The sequence below is a fragment of the Physeter macrocephalus genome, chromosome 16, assembly GCF_002837175.3.
Source record: "Physeter macrocephalus isolate SW-GA chromosome 16, ASM283717v5, whole genome shotgun sequence".
In the NCBI taxonomy this organism is placed as follows: Eukaryota; Metazoa; Chordata; class Mammalia; order Artiodactyla; family Physeteridae; genus Physeter; species Physeter macrocephalus.
The window spans coordinates 12,862,368-12,877,553 of NC_041229.1; the positions used below are offsets into that span (position 1 = coordinate 12,862,368).

The following is a 15,186-nucleotide window of genomic DNA, read 5'->3' on the forward strand; positions in this document are numbered from 1 at the left end:
TTGCGATCTGATGTCACTCCCGCTGGAAATATTTCTCTCCTAGCAACACACAAAATATTGGCTGGGGAGCATCACTACCTATTTTAGAATCATCCCCTTGAGCACTTCTAGGATTTCCAAACTCTACACAGTGTCAATACCATCGGCTTCAAAAGTTGGGGCTGGGGATGTAAACTGGAGCTGCTGCTGGACTTCATGTGTGCCAGATACTCACATGTCCCTACCTCTGGGCTGGGCCCTGGGGAAGGAAGTAAAACAACTCAGGGCAAGGACACTGCCCATGTCAGCCCACCCAGATGGAGTCACTGGTGCCCTGGTCATCAAAAAAGATGTCAGCTGGCCCAGATGCGTCATGAGGCCAGTTTGCCTTTCCCCATGGAGCATCCCAGGCACCCCTAAAAGTCCAGAGTTGCAACACTTAACACTCCCTACCCCGCCTTCCTATGGACCTAACCCTCTGGCTCCCTACTGTTTGGAAACCAGCCTGCCTGGTAGCACCTGATGTCCACCTGCCCAAGGAGCAGAGCTTCATCTGCAGTGAAGGGGCTGCTCCTGCAGAACCTCCAGGTCATTGCCGCTGCACTCTAAGCATCACCCACCATCCAAACATTCGCTATCCAAGCACCCGCCATGTCCCACGCCGCCAGAGCCTCTCCTGCCTCTCCTGCACCCTCCCCATCGTCCGGAGCCAGCCTCTATAACTGGGTCCCTTCCCTGCCCCACCCTGCCTGTCCCAGCTCCCTTCTCCTCCCCACCAGCCTGTGGGGCTGGGGTCCCATTTAGTCTCCCTCCCAAAATGTTCTCTCATCTTTCACATCTCAGTGCACATGAGGCCTGAATTCAGGCTGCCTGCATCTCTTGCTTAGATTGAGAAAACAGCCTCTGACACATCTCCCGACTTCCAGCTATGCCCATGGAATACATCTTTTATAATGAAGCCAGAGGAATCTTTCTGAAACCACAGGCTGGCATGTCCTTCCCCACCTGGACCACTTAGATGCCTGTCTTTCCATGGCCTTCATGCCACCCCGACCGGCCCACTCACCCCACTGCTCTCACCCCTTCCTGCACATGCTGGGCCAGACTGAGCCATACCCCCTCTGCCCCTGACTTTCTCTCACCTCTGGAGTGTTAAGTCCTGGGTTCAAATCCCATTACTAGCAGTGTGACCTTGTTATTTGGTGAGGTTAATCAGAAACCTAATTGACCAAGCAGATGCAAGCTATTATATATATAATGGATAAACAACAAGGTCCTACCGTATAGCACAGGGAACTATATTCAATATCCCGTAATATACCATAATGGAAAAGAATATGAAAAAGAATATATATATGCATATATACATATATGTGTGTGTATATATATATATATATATATCTGAATCACTTTGCTGTACAGCAGAAATTAACACAACATTGTAAATCAACTATACTTCAGTAAAATAATTTTTAAAAAATAAACCTAATTGACCAGAAGAGGTGAATTTAGACTTGGAGGTTGAAGATAATAATAGTGATGCTTATGATAGTAATAATGACAGCTAATGCTTAGATTGTGCAAATTAATTAAGCAAAATATTTAACCTCTCAAAGCCTCAGCTTCTTCACCTGTAGAATGGGGATGGTAGGGTTGATGTGAGGCTTAAAAGAAATAATGTCTGCAGAACCTCTATTTCGTGCCTGGAAGTGGCAAATATTCAATAAAAGTGAGCTATTGTTATCATCTTGCCAAATCGACTACCTGGAACTCTAGTCAGGCTCCCACTATTGCCTTGGCTGGACCTTCCCCTCCTCCACCTGCCTGGATACTTCCCGCTCATCTTTCAAGTCTTATTTTAGATGTCACTTCCTCCAGGAAGTCTTCTGGGAGCCCTCTGGTTATGTATTGCTGCTCTGAGCCTGTTGTGGGATGGAACTCTTATACTAAGTCCTGATGGTAGCTTACTTGTCTGCTCCTCCTGCTAGCCTGTGAGCCCGTTGAGAGCAGGACCTGCGTCTTCCTGGCATGGTCATCTCATACCTGGTACAATACCTGCAGCAGGTGAACAGGAAACATTTGGGGCCGGAACTAACAATGACCTAGCATGCTTCATGTCCACGCATGCTGGTCCCCAGGGCAGGACCAGCCCTGTCCTTGAGGTCTTCTTCTTTTAGATGGGAAGGCAAGAATAATACGCATCAAACGCTGGTGAATGGTATAAGATGGTGCACGTGTGCATTACAGAGCGAGCAGGACGGACAATCAGCCGGCCGAGCGCTCAGAGAAGGGAGCTATCATCACTGTCGGCCTATTGAATATTGTTTGAAATAAGTGGGCCATCGACTGGGACATGGAAATTGCTTTTGTCACACAAAAAGTTTCAATGCCCTGGTACTTGCCGTAACAGGATTTGACTTATTATATGAAGCGCTTATAGGACCTTTGTGATTCCCAAGCACTTACCATACATTTATGAAATGCATAGTGTAAAAAAAAGAGTCCCAATTGTTTGGAGATTGGCAGCTCCAGTTTTCTGCAGCAAGTCTTCAATTGTTCCCTGATCAACCTTCCAGTGAGGGCCTGGGATTACAGCTTCACAGGCCCATCCAAAGTGGGTTTGGGCCTCTGGCCAGGAAGAAGAGTGCCCGCTGGGACACAGGTGGGCCCACCTGTCTGGAACGATGCCTCTGTTTTTTCTGAGGACAGGAGAGGCTGGTACATCTCAGCACTGACTCTGGGTAAAGGTAGGTTCCCATCCACCAGTTCCTCCCCCACTTGCTGAGGGATAACACCATGCTCCAGAAAGAGGTTGCTACTCTTCTGTCTCCTGCAGGAAATGAACCCCATGGGCCATTTCAGCACACCTCTGCTGGGGACTTCGGGGGCACCAAAATGTAGGCAGTTCATACTCCAGATCAGCTGTCCCCGTGCCAACGGGCACTCAGTACCCAACCTTACCATTCTGTTTGGTGTGACTTGTCACATGCTGCTGGCCCCGCAACCAGGCTTTCTTGTTACCTAGCTTGGTCCCAATGTGCTGTCACCCACAGTCCATATTCTGCCCCCTCATAGATCAGCGCCAGGCACATAGCAAGCACCGCCTAAGTGTGAGCTGGCACGAGCATCCTTCTCATCGTCATCTTCTTCAAAATCCAGATCTAAACTCATCTCTTATGAGTAGGTTTCTGAGTGACTTCCCCTAATGGTAATGGATTATTCTTATTTGGAATTTTTAGTTTGCAAAGCACTTTCACATATATTATCTTATTCCAGCCTCACAGCAAATCGGGGAAGGTAAAGAGCTGGGACAGGAAGTGTCATTCACATTTTCCTAATGGTGACAAGAGTTTCTGAAAAGTCAAGTGCCTTTGCTCGAGTCACATGGGCCGAAGTCTGACTGTGCTGATCTCAAACACAGAGCTCTGACTCTTGAGATGCACACTCTTTTTAGACCATGGTTCACAGTTGGAAATAAATTTTGTCAAGGCCCAGTACAAACACACATACACACACACAGCAAAAAACTGAAAGAAAATTTCATAAAACGATACTTCTCTTACTACATGCAAAGTGCCCTCCTCCCTTCCCCCTCCTCCCCTCCCCTCCCCTCCCCTCCCCTCCCCTCCCCTCCCTTCCCCCTCCTCCCCTCCCCTCCCCTCCCCTCCCCTCCCCTCCCCTCCCCTCCCCTCCCTTCCGCTCCCTTCCTCCTCTGTCTATTCTCTCCCCACTAGTAGGGCAAACCTCCTCTTTTACTCCATATCTAGGGCTCTTCCCACCCCTTTCTCCCACCCCCAGGTCTGCTTCTCACCTGAATTTTTTTCTCTTTACCCACTTCCTCAACCCTGATTCACTACTTTGCACTTGTCTGAATGTTGCTTTTCAAGTATTTTAAAGCCTGGTCGTGTCACTCCCAATATAGAATATAGAGGAGGTGAGGTCAGGGACTGTTTTATACTGTCTCTGCACCCCTCTCGATGGCAGCTAGGGCCTGAGCCCGCAGGGAGGGCTCCACGCTGTCTGGTGGGCTGCAGCCCCTCCTCATTCCTCAGCACGACGGTCGGTCCGTGGAGAACCCGCCCGGCCGGTCCAGCTCTCCTCCAGGGCTCTTTGAAGGACCTTGGCTGGACTCTGACAGGTGTGTATCTCACTGATTAATTTAGGCCCCTTTCAAACCTTGACACCAGCTGGCACCAAATGTTTATCGGGCAGAAGGTATTGGAAATGCAGCATCTAGCGGTAGCAGGACTCCGACCGGATGGAGAAGGAGAGAAAGGACGACGAGCGAGGGGTGGGGGAAGGGAGGGGCCAGGCTGAGTTTCAGCTTCAGGACGACTCTCAGGGTGAGATACAGGCGGTTCCGCGTGGGACATTCACCAAGGTGATCCTCCTGTCGCCTCCTCAGCAGAGCAAACTTGGGTGTGCTCGGCGCTCAGCTTTGCCCCCATGGAAACACTCACACACCGCCGCCTCTTCCCCAGCCAGCCTCCACTGGGAGGGTCCCAGGACCAAGACTGCTCATCTGGGCAGGGCTTCCCAAAGGCTCCCACGAAGACTTGTGCACCTTCACCGCAGCCTGGTGAGGGAGGTGTTAGTACCCTCTTTGCTCAGACAGGCAGACTGAGGCTGTTCAGTGACATCAAAAAAACAGTGAAGAGCAGAGGTCAGGTGCCCTTTGCTCTCAGAGCTACGTCTGCTTAGAGCTCTGGGTCTCAACTTGGGGCAAAGAAAATAATTCTACTGCCTGGGTCCGACACCCAGATTTTCTGACTTCATCAATGTGGGTGTGGCCTGGGAATCCGCCATGTGTAGGAACCACGAATGTGAAAAAGGTTAGGAGTGATGATTTAGATGCTATTAGAAGGGGTGTGTGTGTGTGTGTGTGTGTGTGTGTGTCTGAGTGTGTAAAACCATCTTCCCAGGCTGATACCAGCAGAGGTGTAGCCAACGGATTCAGTGACCTTGGGCCCTCGGGGCACCAGGTGAATTGAGATGGCTCTGGGGTCTTGCCCCCGGCAGGGAAGAAGCTGCACCACCATGTGTAGGAACCACGAATGTGCAAAAAGGTTAGGAGTGATGATTTAGATGCTATTAGAAGGGGTGTGTGTGTGTGTGTGTGTGTGTGTGTGTCTGAGTGTGTAAAACCATCTTCCCAGGCTGATACCAGCAGAGGTGTAGCCAACGGATTCAGTGACCTTGGGCCCTCGGGGCACCAGGTGAATTGAGATGGCTCTGGGGTCTTGCCCCCGGCAGGGAAGAAGCTGCACCACCATATCCCACACCGTCTCTGGAATGCCATCCTGTTTCTGTGACTGCTCTTATGTCCCCAGTGAGTCACAGTCACAGTCACAACCTGTGCAGGAGAACTACAAATCAGATGGCAAGCGTCCTTCTTAACATCTTAGCTTCTTCCTCCAGGAAACTCATAAAGACACTAAGCTCAGTGAGGGCAGAGAACCGGTCCCAGTCATCATTACCTGTGTCGTGGCACCAAGGAGGGGCTCTGCAAATCTTGGTGGAATGTTGAGTGGAGGAAACCCAGTGGCCAAAAAACCTGCTTAGCCCTGTTTTACAAACAGGGAGATGGATCTGGAGAGGGAAGGGTAATGATGATAATAATTTGTGGAGTAATTGATGGGCCAGCCACAAAGTGAGATGCTCTTCCTACATCAGCTCCCCTAATCTTCCAACTGCCCTGTGCATAGGCATCATTAGCTCCCATTTTACAGATGAGGAAACTGAGGCTCAGAGAGGTCAAAATTTTGCCAGAGGTTACACAGCAAGTAAGGGGTCAAATACACTATGCCAGGCTGCCCCAGAGCTTTTATTTTATTATTTATTTATTTATTTTGGCTGCGCCAGGTCTTAGTTGTGGCACGTAGGATCTTCATTGCGGCATGCAGGATCTTTTAGCTGTGGCATGTGAACTCTTAGTTGCAGCATGCATGCGGGATCTAGTTCCCTGACCAGGGATCGAACCCGGGCCCCCTGCATTAGGAGCGCAGAGTCTTACCCACTGGACCACCAGGGAAGCCCCTACGAGTGACTTTAAATTCTTGGTTTTCCCCTTTTCACCAGCTTCTGAATGATTAATAAATTTCAAAGCAAATCATGCAGGGATCAGCGTAGACCTCTTATTTCGATAAACAATGTCTTCTCTGGAAACAGCGGAGAGTGGTCTTCAGGGAGCAGTCGCCTGGGCTGCAGGAATAAGGGGGAGTCTATTACCGAGAAGAACCCACACGCAGCCCCTGGAGACCGGCTGCCTCTGACCTCAGCATCCTTTTTCATCTCTAATTTCTGTGATTCTGGGATTCCGGGTAAGCCTCATTCCTCATGCAGTGCCCTGAATCACTCCCGAGCTGAACTTTCGCTAAAGAATGTCAAGATGTTCAATCACGCCCGGTGGTGATTAGGAAGAAGGCGTGGAACAGCCTGTTTCTGAGTCCCTGCTCTCCTGGGTGCAGGGCTGGAAACGGATGTGAGGACAAAGTCGGGTCTTGTCCAGGACCTGCGGTTGCACAGCCAGAATCCCAGCACTCTCTTGACCCCTCGGAGCCCCCGTTGACCTGGCCCAGGATGTGCTGACCAGCAAGCAGGTGGCCCCTGCCCTGGAAAACTGCTATTTTTCACTCCCTGCTTGTTCTCTCGTTGCCTGCTTTCTGTTAGGCTCTGACTTATCTCTTGTAGGTCAAAGGCAAGTGAATTCAGATTCAGAGTGAGATTAAAATGTATTTTAGAAGCCAGACAGGGATGGATTTAAGTTGAATTCAGGACTGTGTGGCGGGAGTAGCAATGGCATTTTCTACAATCTGGGATCCCCTCGGGCTCGCTCTCCGTGCTGTGAAGGTGGGCGGTGGCCAGGCCTGCCGACTCAGCAGGAAGATTCCTGGAGTTGAGCTTGAGCCTTGAGTTCAAAGCTAGTCGTTACTTGGGTAACCTTGGGAAAATGACTTTGCATCTCTAAATCTCAGTTTAATTATCTATAAAGTGGACTTAATAATAAATACTACCTCAACTAATTAACATGGGAACCACTCAGCACTATGTATGTGACAGCACTTTGACAAGTGAAATATACTATCCAAATGGTAGTTAGGCTTTGTACTTTCAAAGTGCCTCCCTGATTAAAAATCCCTTCTCCTGGAGTGGGGTGAGGACATCCCCCCATGCTGGATTCCTTCTCCCACTTTTACCAGGACTCTTGTCCGCTGTGAGTGTTCAGGCAAGAATGAGGGCGTGGTAGGGACGGGGCCAGGGGAACCCTCAAGTCATTCAGGCCTCCCTGCAACCTTAAATCGCAAGCTTCCTCTTGATGGAAGAGACTCAAATCACGTGAGAGGCCCTGGGAGAGAGGCAGCGTCCAGAGCAAGGAGATGTGGGGTCCCAGTGCCTGCTTAGCCCCCATCCCAGTCCAGCAGAGGCCCTGGCCAGAGCCTTCGGAAGCTGCCGCAGCTCCAGGAGGGAGGCCCTCCCAGCACCGCGTAGCTGGGCCCTGAGCCTCTCTCCTGAATAAATGCCCACCATGAGGTTACACCTGCACCCTTGACCTTTGGAGGGTCCCAACAAGTCTGAATGGATTCCTGAGGGGCAAGTAGCCAAGGGCAGCTGCATGTACATGGGTGGGTGTACTCGGCTAATTCCAGACACCCTTGCCCTCTTGTAGTTCATGCACGGGTGCCAGCTCCACACCAGGTACCAGGTGTGCTCCCGGGGCAGAGGGGATGGGCTAGAGGCCCATCCCGGAATGGGTTTCCACCTACAAGTGGCCTCCTTTGTGGCTGCTGGGGAGGAACACAGAAAGAGCAGGTATAATGGGGAAACGCCAAGTTATGAATGACTCCAGAGGCTGTAATTAACTGGTTCTCAGCTGCTGTATTTTTTATTTTTTATTTTTTTTTTTGCGGTACGCGGGCCTCTCACTGCTGTGGCCTCTCCCGTTGCGGAGCACAGGCTCCGGATGCGCAGACTCAGCGGCCATGGCTCACGGGCCCAGCCGCTCCGCGGCATGTGGGATCTTTCCGGACCCCTCTCCCGTTGCGGAGCACAGGCTCCGGATGCGCAGACTCAGCGGCCATGGCTCACGGGCCCAGCCGCTCCGCGGCATGTGGGATCCTCCCAGACCGGGGCACGAACCCGTATCCCCTGCATCGGCAGGCGGACTCTCAACCACTGCGCCACCAGGGAAGCCCATCAGCTGCTGTATTTTAAGACACAAATATTGTCACCAGACATTTCACAGCCACCCCAGAAGCTTGCTCCTCTCAGGAGCCCCCTCTTCCTTGAAGGTGGGATTTCCCTGCTCAGGTAGAGCTAGGCATCCAGAATGACCTGTGTCTTACAGCTCCCTCTTCGTTGCTGAAAACTGGCTGAAGAGGTATCATGGGGCTGGGAGTCTGGATCCCCACCCTTCACAGACCTGCTGGGTGACTGGAGGCACCTGGCATCCACGGGGCCCCTTCTAAAGCCCAGAAGCAGCCAGGATGGGCTCCTTCCTGCTGCAGAGCAAGAAAGGGCGCACCTCGGTGGTGGTGAGTTCTTTTCTCAGGCAGAGTGTGAATTCATGAGTCAGAGAAGTGGAAGAGTCTTTAATGCTCTTAACTCTGCTACCTCATTGTGTAGGTGAGAAAAATAAGGCATAGAGAGAGCACTGACCTGTCTAAAGCCAGACGGCTGGTGTGGAAGAACCAGGAAGCAAACTCAGGGCCTTTGGCTGCGGGCTGGCTCTCAGGAAGCTGAGGATCATCCCCACCTGAGGAAAGTGGGGCAGCCGTGTAGACACACCGGGCCCAGGATAGCCTTGAACTCTGAGATTCTGGACATCACGAGAGATGTCCAGATTCATGGAGATATATGGTGTGTTTATCACCCCAACAACAATTTACTGGCTTAAAACAATTTTCTATTATCTTTCATAGTTGTGTGTGTTGACCAGGCTCAGCTGGACGGTTTCTGCTGGGGCCTCTCACACAGTTACTGTCAGATGCAGGCTGGATGGGTTTGGCCATCCCAGACGGTTTCTTCACTCACGTCTGGTGCCTCAGTCAAGATGGCTGGAACAGCTGGGGACTGGCTGGGCTTCTCCACACAGCCGGCTTGGGCTTCCTCACAGCATGGCCGTCTCAGGGTACTCAGACTACTTACATGGTGGCTGGCTTCCCCCAGAGTGAGCACTCTAAGAGGCCCAGAGGAATCGGCAAGACTGCTAGGGCTCAGCTTCAGAAGTCACATGGCATCACATCCACCACAATTCATTGGTCAACAGCAAAGTACGGGGCTAGCTCACATCCCCGGGAAGGGACCACACAAGGGCATGAATGCCGGCAGGCAGCACTGGAAACCAGCTCTTGCAATAAGAAACACATAGGCTAGAATAAATAAAAAGAGAGTGGCCTTTTGTCTCACCAGGGAAAAGGTTTTCTACATAACTTGGTTCCCTAATTGATATTTTGCTCAGGGCCTCCCTCTTTCTACTCCTAACTTCCCCTCCCCCAGCCTCCTATCTCCTTCTGCTGTGTCCCCAGGGCCACCTCATTTGGCTTAGTGGAAAGGAAATGGACTTTGAAACGAGACAGCTATGCTTTTGAATCTCAGTGCCATTACTTATTAGCTGTGTGACCTTGAACAATTCAAGCCTCAGTTTATCCATCCTGAAAATGGGGGAAAAAAAATAATAACAGCGACCGTCTTATCTCCTTAGAAAGTGGTTGAGATAGTGAAGGGCGCTCACACATTGGCACAGTCCCGGCACAGGTAAATCCCTCTGTGAGGGTCCCCTTCCTCACTAACTCATCTCAGAGGACACAGAACATGGAGGCAGCAGATTCACAGAGGTCCCTCACCAACGTACCCACAGCTCTTTCTTGATGGATATCAAACAGAACCTCCTCCACCATCGGCTGCCCCCCATCCCTGCCACCAAAAGCAGCCTGAGGAAAAAGGGAAAATTCAGCCTCTTCATGGGTTGTTTGCTTCCCTCCATGTCAAACAACCTGGTTTGACAGACTTCTCCCTGTCTGAAGTATCAGGCTATCTGAGAACTGCATTAGACCCAGCTTGAGTAAATGTCATTTATTTTGGAACTACTTCCTGGTTTCTTTTCATTCAGAGGAATCTAGTCTCGGTGTCAGAAAACCTGGTTTGAGTCCTAGCTCTGCTAGCAACTTGCGCTGTGGTCCTGGCCAAATCTTAAAGCTCAGTTTCCTTATCTGAAAGGTGGGGATGTTAATTACTTCTTTCAGAAAAAAATGAGATAGTGTATTTGAGAGGGACTTGGGGACTACAGAGTGCTATATGAACACATGGGATTTTTACTATCAAAACCACTGTTTGGGCCCACGCTGACGAGAAAGAGAGGAAGGAGAGAGAGAGGGAGGGAGAAATCATCACAATAACCTTAGAAAATAAGTTACTGTGGGAATTCCCTGGTGGCGCAGTGCATATGAATCCACCTGCCAATTCAGGGGACATGGGTTCAATCCCTGGTCTGGGAGGACCCCACATGCCGTGCAGCAACTAAGCCCGTGCTCCACAACTACTGAGCCTGCACTTTAGAGCCCGCGAGCCACAACTACTGAGCCCACACGCCACAACTACTGAAGCCCGTGCGCCTAGAGCCCATGGTCCGCAACAAGAGAAGCCACCGCAATGAGTAGCCCACGCACCACAATGAAGAGTAGCCCCCACTCACAGCAATTAGAGAAATCCTGTGCGGAGCAAAGAAGACCCAACACAACCAAAAGTAAAAAAAAAAAGAAAGAAAGAAAATAAGTTACTGAGATTATTCCCATTTTACAGATGAGAAAACTGAGCCACAAAGGCATGCAATAGCTTCCCCACGTTCACGCAGCATGTGGTAGAGCTCCAGAACTAGAATTCCCAATGCTGTCCCTGTGGGTCCCACCTGTGCTGGGCCCTCAAGATAGAAGATGAGAAGACCCCGTCCTTGTTCCCAGGCAGCTTACCTCCTGGGAGAAGAGGATTCAAGCTGGAATGCTTGTCTTGGACTCGCTATTAGAGACAATTCTGGCCTCCAGGAGAGTTTTTCTTGGCAGTGACCCACTGAAAGGAGAAGTTATCAACAGAGAAAAATAGCCATTACGGATTTGACCAGAGCAGAACATTTTTAAACGTATCCATCCACAAAATTACATTTTTGGGAAGATAGTCTGTGTTTGCCAAACAGCTGAGAATCTGATAAAAAAAATACTACCCATGACACAGAAGAAAAATATTATGAATGTGTTCGCAGTGCTCTATGATTTAAAAAATGACTCCATCAATTCTCATCATGTTTCACATGAAATGGGAAGGGAAGGGAAGCTGTCTTTGCAGGACCCTCTCTGTGTAAGGAGCACAGGGGTGCTGGGTGCTTCCACTCTACTGTTCACTGCCCCTCCTTCAGAGCTGGAGCCCTGTCCTGGACCTTGAGGGTCACCCTCCTCCTACAGCCCCTCTCTGCACCCCGAGCTTCAGGTTTCCTCCCCTTCGCTTCTTATCACCGTCGTGCACACTGGCTTTAGCCAACAGAGAACAAATCACTTTTTGCACATTTCAGCCTTCCTGCTCTGACCATCCACAGGAGTGGTGGGAACAAAGGACAACCTCCCACGGGAACTGAGTCCTCCTATGTGTCAATCACGGTGTGATGTGCCGTGTATTCATGACTTCATTTCATCCACGATTAGTGCTATTATTATTTCCATTTTCAGATGTGGAATGGAGGCTTGTAGAGCTTAAATAATTTGCCCAAACCTACATAGCCAATCAATGGTGGCACCGGGATTCAAACCCAGGTCTGTCTGACTCCACAGCTCATGTCCTTAACCATCATGCTACACTGTCCCTACTCAGAAGAAGGCAGACTCAAATTATTTTTAAATGTTTTATTGAAGAGTAATGCACTTAACAATATTACATTGGTTTCAGGTGTCAGAATAAAACTATTTTAGAAGGCATCAGTACAGTGACACAAGGTGTAGAGTAACTTCATTCATTCAATCATTCTTTTCATTTATTGGTTCATGAATCCATGTATTGATTCCTATGACATATAATAGCTATACATCTAGGAGTATATTTCTGCCTAGTGCCTGAAAGTGTGGGCTCTGAGGTCAGACCACAAGAGTTCAAATCCCAGCTTCACCATTTACTAGCTCTGGGACTTTGGAAAAGTTCCTTAATCATTTTGTGCCTTAGGTTTACTCGTTTGTAAAATGGGATAATACTAGCTTCCTCCCAGGGCTGCTGAATAGATTAAACAATACATATACAACACTTAACTTACTGTGTGCCAGACACTCAACACAGTGTTTGGCACACAGTAAATATACTAAAATGTTAGCCTTCGTTTTTATTCCCCATAATAGGTACTGTGCTGGGCACCGCCAAAACCCAAAAAACTATGGCACAAGAGAGAAAAGTGACTTTATTCCCTGAGTCTTAAGGTAGCACTAAAACTTTGGAACGATGGGGTGCTGATTAGACCTTGTTTTAGGATTTTTCATCTGGTTGTGCATAAGTTGGATCAAAGGACAGGGAGACTGGCTAAGAGACTGCAGTACTAGTGCCAGTGACAGCTCATTCCAATATGGTAGCATAGACAGAAGACAGGACAGGACGTGGTGACTTATTGGACTAGGGCTGTCATATAGTGGGGAGCAGTGTCCTAGAAGAGTGAGGCTTCTAGCCCAGAGAAGTGGGAGAACTCAGAGGCCACCAACAGAAACAGGGAACAGAGGAGGAGAGGCCACTGGGAGGAAAGATATCGATGAAGTCTCCACCTTTGCAGAACCACGACGCGGAGGCTGCCCTTGCCTGTTCAAGGCTTCGGACTGTTGTCTGGACTCTTTACCTCTTGGGAATTGGTCAAAAGACAACCCCTCCCAGAGGTTGGGCCATGACCAGAGTCCCCCTGAAGCCCCCCAGGGTAGACCCAATTTGAAACTTGGCTTTCCTACCACTAACCCTGTGTTTCATCCATGTAACCCAGCTGTTATTTTTTTGCTCCTTGCTGCCCTGTCTGCCTTTCATATTTTTGGATCGGAAGCCAATAAAGGGAAAGCATTATTGAGACCTCAACCTGCCCTACTAGAGTGTGAGGCCCCTTTCAGGCCCAAAGAGGTACAGGGGCCAGGCCTAGAAAGCCCAGTAGGGAGTGACCTGCAGCTCCACCCCCTTTGCCCCCCAAAGAGAAAGGGCTCACACCCTGCTGGGAGAGGTCCAGGGTGTCACGGACAGTGGGTAGTCAGGTGTAGGGTTGGGGCTGAAGTTGGAGCCGCTGAAGGGCCAAGGGCTGAAACTTCAGGTCCAGTGCAGGGGATGGCAGACTGAGGACACCGGGGAGAAGCAGGTCTAAGTTATTGGATCCCCAGGCATGGTGAGCGAGGGAGCTAGCATCTTAAGATGCCCCCTTCACTTTCTTTATATCCCCAATCCCTAGCGCAGCACCTGGCACTTAGTAAATGCTCCATCAATCTATTGACTGAATGAAGAAATGAATGAACAAATGCCAGATTCCCAAGCCTTTTCCACTTGCGGTGGGAGCAGGACGGACTGCCCACTTGGCCCTGAGTAGGGAGGGAGGCGTGAGAAGCAGCCTCTGACTGTTGATGAGCTAGAAGCAGAGCCGCCATTCTGAGGGGCCCGTAACAGTGGGAGGATGCTGCAGCAGTGTCCATGGCAGGGACGGCCGGGGTGGGGACGCCGCCAGGCTGCCTGCCAAAGAAAGTCAGCTGCTGGCCAGATTGGCTCCCCAGCCAGAGGTTGCAGACCCTGGGATAGATGGCAGCATTGGATATGCAAATCTATGCAAATGGTGTCACAGAAACGCTCTCAGGTTCCCAGAGAAAGGCTGTTAATATCCACCACTGGGCAGCTGGCCTCTGGCAGCAAGTCATTATATCACCATGCTGTGGCAAACATCCCCAAACCTCCCTAAAATCCTGCTGTATGTGGGTCTCACTTCAGGCCACTGGAGACAGAAGGATGGAGCAGCAATTGAATTTCAAATGTGCTGTATTGTTTGATCTACGCTGATGTTGTCTGAGATGAGCCAGTGACCCCAGATCAGGGTCTGAAGAGCCAGCCATGGGCAGTGTGAACTCTGGGCTTTTCTCTGAGGTTGAATGGAAGCTCGGGGCTTGGGGGTTCCGGACTCCTGAGGGAGGATGAGACAGAGGAAAATGCCAGGGAGGCTGGGGTTCAGAGCTATTTCATCCCAAAGCCAAAGAGGAGGTGGGCTTGAGGTCAGAGCCAGGACCTTGCAGTTGCAGAGGCCAGAGAAGACGAGGTGAGATGGCTGAGCTGAGGAAGTCTTAGCAGAGGAGGAGCTAGAGGCTGGAGATGGCAGAGGCCGGGAGAGGTGGGTGTGCAATGAGCCCCGCCATGCAGATAATGGGGGGCCCGGGACTCCCTCATGTGCACTCACTCCCTCATTCATTCTTTCCATGGCTGTCACTGTGCTCACTGCTGGGGAAGGTGCAGCGAACATCTTGTGGGCCTGTGGGCTGGTGGGAGAATGGACGTTAAGCAAATCGCTAAGGGTACTGGGTCAGAGGGGAGGTGGGATGCCACAGAGAACAGGCATGTCCAATCTAGTCTCAAGCGGTGAGGAGGGCTTCCTGGGGGGCCTGAGGCCCAAGCTAGGACCTGGCAGATAAATCAGAGTTAACTAAATGGGAGGCTGGGATGAGGGTCGGGTGGGGAAGCATTCCAGGCAGAGGGACATAAGTGAAAAGGCCCTGGGGTGGGAAGAGGCAGGAGGCTGCCTGGAAGCTGAAAGAGGACCCAGGTGGCTGAGCAAGGGGGAGGGGTACAGGATGAGGGTCAAGGGTAGGCAGAGGCCAGGATACACTATAGGCCATGCTCAGGACATTGGGCTTGATCCTAAGGCAGTGGGAAGCCATTCAAGGGTTTTTTTTAAAATCAAGGGGGTGCTGTGATCAGATTGATGACTTCAAGATGTCCCTGTAGCTGCTGGAGAATGAAGAGGGGACAGGGAAAGCTATAAAAATCGTGTCCTTGAATGGCCTATGCAATGTTGCCGTGGTCATTGTAGGATGAGGGGTGCTGCTGGACGTGAGAAATAAGAACTTGGATCTTAGGAACAAGGTCCTGAGAGAAACCTCCTCTTCCGTGTCCCCTGGTGGTGGCATAAAAAATTATCCACGGTCCCTAACCAGAAGACCAACTACGCCCAAATCCGCT

General features: G+C 50.5%; 1 non-coding gene across 1 annotated transcript; it reads right to left on the reverse strand.

Annotated features, from left to right (window-relative positions):
* Positions 1-5,937: 5,937 nt before the first annotated feature.
* Positions 5,938-6,010, reverse strand: TRNAR-CCU (transfer RNA arginine (anticodon CCU)). Its single transcript has one exon. It is a non-coding gene; the product is annotated as a tRNA-Arg (tRNA).
* Between the last annotated feature and the right edge of the window lie 9,176 nt (positions 6,011-15,186).